The sequence below is a fragment of the Camelus bactrianus genome, chromosome 2 (assembly GCF_048773025.1).
Source record: "Camelus bactrianus isolate YW-2024 breed Bactrian camel chromosome 2, ASM4877302v1, whole genome shotgun sequence".
NCBI classification, from domain to species: domain Eukaryota; kingdom Metazoa; phylum Chordata; class Mammalia; order Artiodactyla; family Camelidae; genus Camelus; species Camelus bactrianus.
In genome coordinates, this window is record NC_133540.1 from 66,421,316 (window position 1) to 66,430,203 (window position 8,888).

Genomic DNA, 8,888 nt, shown 5'->3' on the forward strand with positions numbered 1-8,888 from the left:
CTTTCCAAGTCTTTTCTCTTCACCAAACCAGTATAATCATTACCTCATTGGAGTTGGGAGATTGGGAGAAGAGGGAAAAAGTTAGCTCCTCTTCATCTGTTTCATCTGTTTCATCTGTCCTTGAGATATTTCCATTCTCCTTAATCTTTCACTTTTGAAACAGAATTTTTGAAACAATTCTGTTTCAATTGCAATATCCCTTCCTGAGATTTGAGCTCAGAAAGTCTAGTTGACTTAATGAGAGAAGGTCCAAGAATTAAAGAGAACACATGAAAATTTTAAGGTAAATATTTTAAATATAATCCTGCCAGTCTAGCTCTGTCACCTTAACAAGCCCTTCCCTCTCTGAGTGTCAATTGCTACATTGTAAAATGGGGAAAATAAGAGTAATGCTATAGGATGATTTCTAAGGCAAGATCACATGTATAAAAGTAAAAATAAATGGAAATATGTCTAAAATTTTTAAAGAATAAAATAATTAGAATCTAAGGAAAGGGGAAAAATAAAGCAAAGAATATTTTAAACTAAGAAGTTAAGAATAAAATTTATAGCATTTAAATATTTTAAAGAATAAAAAGGTAAGTAAGGCTAGGAGGAACTGAGTTTCAAAGGAATAAAATGATACTTATTTTAAATAAAATATAAAAGTGACTTAAAATCATGAGGGAAAAAAGCAGTAACAGAACATATTCTTAATAAAACACAAATAGAAAAAGAAAAGAGCTGGTAGCAGGGTTGCATCTTGATCAGAAATTTCAGGATGGAAATGCCCAGCCATCAAGGACAGTCCCTCAAGCTGAAAGACCGCTGCACTTGTAGAGAAGCTTGGGAAGCAAGAAACACAAAACATACAGTAGGCCCAGGAGCAGGACACACTTGGATGGAAGGCTTTTTTCTTGGTCTTGACTGAAAGCCTCATGCCCCCAGACATTATTACAGAGACATCAAGTTGACCCTATTGTCCCTAAATTACCCAGCTTACATGTGAATTTTGGTCCAAGAAGGATGGAATATCAATAAATACTCATATCCTTTGCTTGGGACAACTGACTAAACTAGAGGGGGATTAAGATACAATCCTTAGACTCAATGCACTCTAAATTTCAGACAAATTTAAATTGTAAATGTAAAAATTAAATGGTAAAAATACTAAATTAAGGTTAAGGGTAAATTTTTTTACATTAGGGTAAAAAGGCCATTCTAAGCATGACACCAAAGATGGAAACCATGGTTTACAACAGTAAAAAATAGAAAAGCCTAAATTTCTAACAGTTGTGAATTGATTACATATTTATTATCTGTATAATGTTATACCACAGATTTTTAAAGTGATAAAATAGTCCTCCTTTTGTCCATACAGAAAGATATCCACAGCATATTGTTAGATTTAAAGACAAATGTGGACACAAAACGCCGTTCACAAAACAACGCATATGTTATCTTGTTTTGGTGTATAAATAAAAACAAACCAACAAACAAATCTGGGAGTCTTTGTGTTAAATGTTAAAGTGGCTGTCTCTGGCTAGTAGGATTCTCTCTAGCTAGTGATGATTTGTGAGAAGACAGTGAGGTACTTTTAAAACATCTTGATTAGGAACATTACAGAAACCTTTCTCCCATACAGTTACACTTCTGAAATGTAGATCCAAATGGGCAGTATTTCTGAGGATCTTCCAGATACAAATTGTCAAAGGATGACTCAAAGACATTTAGTTATTTTGCACAGTATTTAACTGTTTGCGAAGGAATCAGTTGGTCAGAGGGAATAAAGGAACAAAGGCAAAAATGAAACATAAATGATAAGTGACAGAAGGGAGAAAAAAATCTTCAGAAAGCCAAATCTGGGAACCACAAATAGCATTTGCATGTTGTCAGAGGTTGGGGTAAACTGATGAACAAGCAGCTAGCAAAGTCTGAGAATTCTGTTTCTGAGTAAGCTTACTTGGACTGTCAAAGAAAACAATTTCAGCTGCTGATGAATTCTCCAGAAACATTGAGAGTTCAGCTATGGAGCATATGGACCAAGATGATGCTGTAATGCCTGCCAGTTTCCTCCCATCAGCTCCAACCCATTATTAAGGGGGTTTGCATCATTTCCCCCCTCAGATTTCTCACCTGGTAGGATCCATTCACTACAGGTACCATAACAATACCTAGAAGGATACTTTAATTCAGGACTTTATAAAAATGGGGAAATGCATTGATTCATAATGGCTAAAATTGCATTATAGGAGAAAACAATGTAATTTACTAATGTATATTTTGTATAATGGAATACAGATGCTGTAATGTGGGATTTTTTTTTAAACTTCCAGTTTCTCCCTAATAAGGGACTTGAGGGTATCCTAACCCACTGATGTAACCTAGCCCAGAATTGTCATCTTTTTCAGCAGTTTCTGCCTATCTCTTCTTTGTTTTAAAAAGAAGACATTTGTGTCAAAATTGTTACCTCCTCTTATCAATCTTTTCCTCTATGATTGACCTTTGAACAATTTTATAAAAAGCAGTCTTGGTTAGCTGTATTTCTGTATCTTTCATTATATGTTTTCTACCTCATAGCTCTTAGGGTGTTTCCCTCTATTTCTAATACTCTCTTCAAAATGTCTCCAGTTATTTATTAGTGAAAACATCATCTGTTCACACACTTCTATTTTCTTTATGGCCAGTTGCCTCATATTCTATCTCCCCTAAGACAGTTGGGTAGGTTTTGTATCTTGGCTGCTTTGGGGGAAAAAAAAAACCCAGATTTGAATCAAATAATTTCCCTAAGATACAGAATTATGAATTTCATGACATTTCTTATGTAATACCATTAAACATGTTTCTTGGATTTCAAGAAGTCAGAGTGTTATAGGGCCATTATTTCTCCTATGAGGTCACACTTTATAAATATTATCTCCTGATTTATCCTTTAGGGCAAGTCCTATGCCTTTCATCTCTTTATCTCCTGTAACTAATAGCACAAAGTAAGTACTCAATGAATTTTGTTGAAAGAATCAGAAAAACTAATGCTAAATTAAGAAGTTTTGCTCAATGCTGTAGGCTAAAACAATAATTATTTTCAGAGAGAAGGAAGGCAGAAATGTGGGAACAAAGGAGAGTAACAGTCTACGAATCTCCAATCCAGAAACCTCCAGAATAATGAAGATGCAGGAAGAAAAGATCATGGAACAGGACTAGATAAGGGTTTGTATCCATTGTTATGTCTAAAGGTGAAGACTAAAAATTGATTTCCTGGTGATTTCAATTACTATCTATTATATATGATTGATGCTGGAGGTTCAAGGAATAATAATTCCTTTCATAAGTAAGCCATCAGAGTACAACTGAGTACTTACTAAATGCCAGTCACTGTGCTAAGTACTTCACATACATCACATAATTCTCATCTAGGCTCTATGTGTTAGGAAATATTATCTCCATTTCACAGATGAAATAACTAAGAGAAATTAATCTGCTCAACATCAAGTAGTCAGGTCACACGACGAAGACCAAAATCTAGGCAATATAATCATGGAGTGAGTGCTCTCAAATCCTTTTTTTTTTTTTTCTATTACCATTTAGCAAGGAGTTCATAAATATATAAGGCTACTACTTATTATTATAAATCCTGTATCTGCGGTATAAATAAATTGCTATGCGGGAAGTACAAAGGATATGATCTGGTGGTACAAGAGCTCCAAAAACTCAGTAGAGAGTGAAAAGGTAGATCGAATTCATTTCAGGTTGCGAAGGAAATGGAACATCAGTGAATGGAAGAAATAGGCAGTCAGGGATTATTTCTCATGCTTTGAGTTTTAAAAATGAGAAGAGCTGAGGCTGGATGTTTCAGCAGCTCTGCTTTTAAAATCTGGCCTGGCTAAGTACATATGGATATGGATATCGATATGGATACAGACAGATATGAATATGGGACCCCTGACTGCCCAAGTGCACTTCCCAAGTTCATAGGGCAGAAGATCATAAGCTAGACTCAGCCAGCTTACTTCCTATCTCTCATAATTGGTCACTGGAAACCACAGAGATTGAATGAAGGTGGAAAAAAAACAGCACATATGATGTCAATCAGAGTTGCCTCCTCTCTTCTTGTCAATAATCCATGTCTGCAACAAACCTGTGAAGTGCTGTTATTGCTGATATTTTTGGCTGGGCCATAAACTGGCTGTCTAATACATAAAATTTATTTTTTCCGTCCTCTAATTTAGGTGTGAAGGAAAATGAGAGAAGTGAGTAGAAAAGGAGATTTTGCCTTGCATTCTACTTATGTACTATTGGATTTTTTAGTATGAACATGTATAGCTGATGCATGTATATAAGTGATGGGAAAATGAAAGAAGTATACATGCAGTTTGTGAAAAAAAAATATATATATATATATATGGCCTTGAATTATAACTAAATAATATTTTTAGGGTATGAGATTGTGCTAAATTCTATACTAACTTTTAGAAGTTTTAGACATAGTTGTAGAAAGAGCAAGAGAAAATTGGATAGTTAAATGTATGTTTTTTTAAAAACTGTGAACTGTTTTAAATAGAAGGGACCTCAACAACCCAACCATTCATTGATTTCATTAACCAGTGGAAAGCATGTATCCCACAGAATATAGCTTTAAATGACACAGATAACTAAAGTCAGCTTTCAATATGTTATATAAACATTGGCTTAAGTCCCCAGTTAAAACCTGGGGTAGTGCCTGTAATGAATAGGAAACTTGCCTATCTTGTTTACCTTTTAAATATGAGTAACTATCTCAGAATCTGGTTCACAGTGGGTGATCAAAAGTTATTTGCAATAATGAATTCATGAATTCATGAAAGTGACTAGGCCACTTTTTCAAAAGTGGAGTCTGAAATCAGGTCCAAGAGCTATCTAGTATTCCAATAATGTAATTAAGAATATACACGTAGATATTTTGATAAAACTTCTTCCTGAATTTTGAGTTGAATGTGGAAAATACATATCTACTGTTTCTTAGCTCTAAAATGTACCCAAACTAATCATACAGTCACCCTACAAAAACACATGACTATTCATATCCTAGTGTCTTCCCAGAGTTGAGAAAACATTAATCCTATTTATTCATTAGGGCAAAGACCACTAATTATCCCCTGTGTATATGCTCCTTTTAATAATAAAAATATTGAAATTTAATGTTTAAAATTTTAATAATAAAAACCTTTAATAATAAAAACACTGAAATTTGGATTTTTAGAATAATGATCACATTTATCAGTCTCACTAACAGATGAGTATGGCAATGTGACCAAATCCTGGTGAATGGGATTTTAGCAGAAAAGACGGATAAAGTCCCAGATGATGCTCCTAAAGGGCAGAGCCCTTTTCCATTGTACTGCCTTCCACCCAACTAGGGGAGGATCGATCATCTTGGCCACAAGACAGAAGCTGCATGATGACAGAGCAGCATGGTACAAGAAGCCTGGGGCCCTGGTGGTTATGGGGCTGCCATACAGCTTCACACAGCCTACTGGATAGACATGAAAAAGAGATAAGCTTCCATCTTGCTTGAACCAACATAATTTTGAGTACTCATGTTAGAGAAGTCAAATAATATTATATCTAATACACTGGCAGAAGGTCAAACATAGTCTGAACAGATCAAACTATCAAATTTTAGCTATTGAAAATTATTTTAAAAGCAAAGCATTCCAGATAAGTTAAATGAGAGCAAATAAGAATTTTAGCATAATACCTAGCACGTAATAACTGTAATTCTTACCATGTCTTCAAATTATTAAAACACAATATAAATTTTCATAGAAAAAACTGGTGGTTTAAAACACAAGACCAATACCTGTAATTAATATATTTGCCAAAGCTATCTTCAATTCTCTTTGTTATTTGCCATATACTTAATAAATACATGCACTGCATTGTTCTTGTACTTAGACATTGTGATGAATAAGGAACATAAGGTCCCCAGTCTTATTTTCCAGGTATATGGGGAGGTGACATAATGAACAAGTGAATAAATAAATGAACAGATTGTGAAGGTAGTTATAAAGAAAATAAAAGAGGGTAATGTGGCAGAGAATGTCTGATGAAACTATTCTTGATTGGGTGGTCAGTGTGTGTTTGTGTGTGTAAGAATATAGCAAAGAATGAATATGAACATATTCAGGATTGTGTGGCTAAGAATTGAAAAACTTATAAATATTTTAAAAATCACATAGAAGCATAGAATTTTTAGAGCTGGAAGTTAAAGGATATACTACAGTGCGGTCTCCTCATTTCATACACAAGGAAATTGAAGTCTGGAAAGTTAAGAACCCAGTCCAATAGGAAAACTTATTCAAAGTGAGTCTGTACCAGAGGTCAGGCCTTTTTACTCTCAGTTCAGAGTTATATTCTCTTCATCAAAATTGAATTATTTGTAGAATTACTTCATAAAGAGAATTTACTTTGATCAGCTTCCTTTTGGTGGTTTTGGAGTGCTTAGCACAAAACAGGCACAGAAAAACTGAGGTGAACCACACTGGATTTCCTTGAGCTGGAAAAAAGCTGTATCTCAACCTACGGAAATTAAATGACTGATACAGCTGCTCTGTCCATCACGCAGACAAGCTGTGAATGAGAGGATGGAGAAGTGGTAAGAAGAAGGAGCAGTTATTATTAATGTTCCCGGCACAATACTAACCCTTGTGGCAGGCCGAATTCTAAAATGCATCCCACACCCCACCAACAAAATTTCCCACTCTATTCCTTGGGACTGGATGAACATCAGAGAGATTTGAAATATAAGGATTCCCTGCACGATGCTGGCTTGAAAATGCAGGTACCAATGTGCAAGGACTACAGAGAGGTATCTAAGAGCCAAGAGCGAGCCCTGGGTGACAGCCATCAAGGAATAAGCTTGAAAGAGGATTCTTCCCCAGAGCCTCTAGATAAGAGCCCAGCCCAGCCAACACATTGACACTGGCTTTTGGGAGACCCAGTTGTGCCCACCTAGACTTCTGATCTCAGAGCTATCAGCTAATAAATGAGTGTTGTTTTAAGCCACTGAGCTTATGAGGTTCTCTCTTTGTTTTCTTACACAGCAATAAACAGTAATGCAGCCGTCAACATAATCTTTCATATTTAACCACAATAAGGACATAACGAAGAAGATGTTATTAGCCCATCCATTCAAATGAGAAAAGTAAGAGACACAGAGATATTAAGTGACTTGCCCAAGGTTACACAGATAGGGGATCTAAATTCAGTCTGATTCTCTTTACAAAGATACATGGTGTGTAAGTAGTTAGGTATGTAGGTAGTTAGCCCTCAGAACAACTTGACGATATTTTAAACTGGAAAATTAGCCATTCTAACTAATCATTCTTAAGTTGCAGACATTTTACAAACTCTGTGTGTTTTATGTGTCTGTCTAGAAACTTAATTTTGTGGGGTATTTTTAAAATCATTTCCTTATAAGTATTTTTACTTATATTAAATTTACTTAAGTAAATTTAAAGTAAACAAAAAGATCCAGTATTATTAAAAGTCAACACATTTGTGCGGATTAGATGAGTCCCTAAGTACACGAGTAATCAGGGTTGCATATTCTAATCTTGTATGTTTTGCATTATGTTTATCTCATGGATTAAAAAAATGTATCTTGAAATTAATTTGACTTGCTTCATTTAAGTGTTAAAACACAAATGGTAATATTAGTTAGTACTATGAAGCAAGAAGAGAATGATATGAAAAGGGAGCAGAGAAAAAACAGTTCTTGAAATGTTAAAACACGATTTCTAAAATTGTAAAAGAAAATAATAATGATAATAATAACAACAACAACAACAACAATAATGGAAGGCTTTAAAGAGCTAGTCAAGAAAACCTTTCAAAAGAGAGAAAAAGACCAAAAAAAAAAAAAAAACAGATATTATAGCAGGAAAAAATTAAGGGGAGCAACACAATCTTAAACATGTAACTAATTGAAATTTCAAAGAGAGAAGAAGCAAAAAGTCAGGAAATTATGAAAGAAATAAATAGAAAATTTCCCAGATCTGAAAGTATAGAATACTTCCCTCATCAAGTACCAAAAGCAATTCATGAAAAAATACCCACAAGTGAGTTATCATTATGACACTTCAGAATACCAAAGTAGAAAGAAGATTTTTTTTAAATCTTCCAGAAAAAAAGCACATCATGACAACAAACTAATAAGTAAATAAATAAAATGTTTAAATCAGACTGACCTCATACCTTTTATCAATTGCATTATTGATATAAAATATTAAAGATGGCTTCAAAATTATAATGGAAACTATTCTGAACCAATTTTCTAAACCCAGCTAATATCCAAATCAGAGAGAAAGAGCATAGGGGTCTGAGAGAGGTCCAGAGATCCAGGCAGTGGACTCTGTGCAAAAAAACCTATTACTGAGGGTTCAGACACTACAAATGTCCATGGCACCTACCTAATATATAATTTCTTTCTCTTTTTTTTTTTTGCTTGAATTTAGTAATAATCAGTCATATTTTACTTCACTACTTGTCATACTTGCAGGTTTTAATCAGAATACAAGTGTTGCAGATGTTTGCAGTTTTGCCATTCAAATTGGCAAAAGCACCAATCTGTCTTTAGAGTAACACACCCCTTCCCATGGTGGTCTGGTTTCTGGCCTGAGCCAGGCTCCTGACAATGTATCCAAGGAGTTCTGCTGGACCTCTGAGGAAGGGGGAGCTATTTTTGCCAGGGTTACTAAGTTGGTAGAACATTTCTGTGTATCTTTGAGCAGGAAAAACAACTGGTCCAAGAGTGAAACCAACACACAGGCAAGAGATGGAGAGAGGTTGCATCGTCACCACATTGCTTTTACTCACCACTCTACATACTGGACCTAGTGTGTGCCTGCCACATCAAGTTACTCAAGAAATGT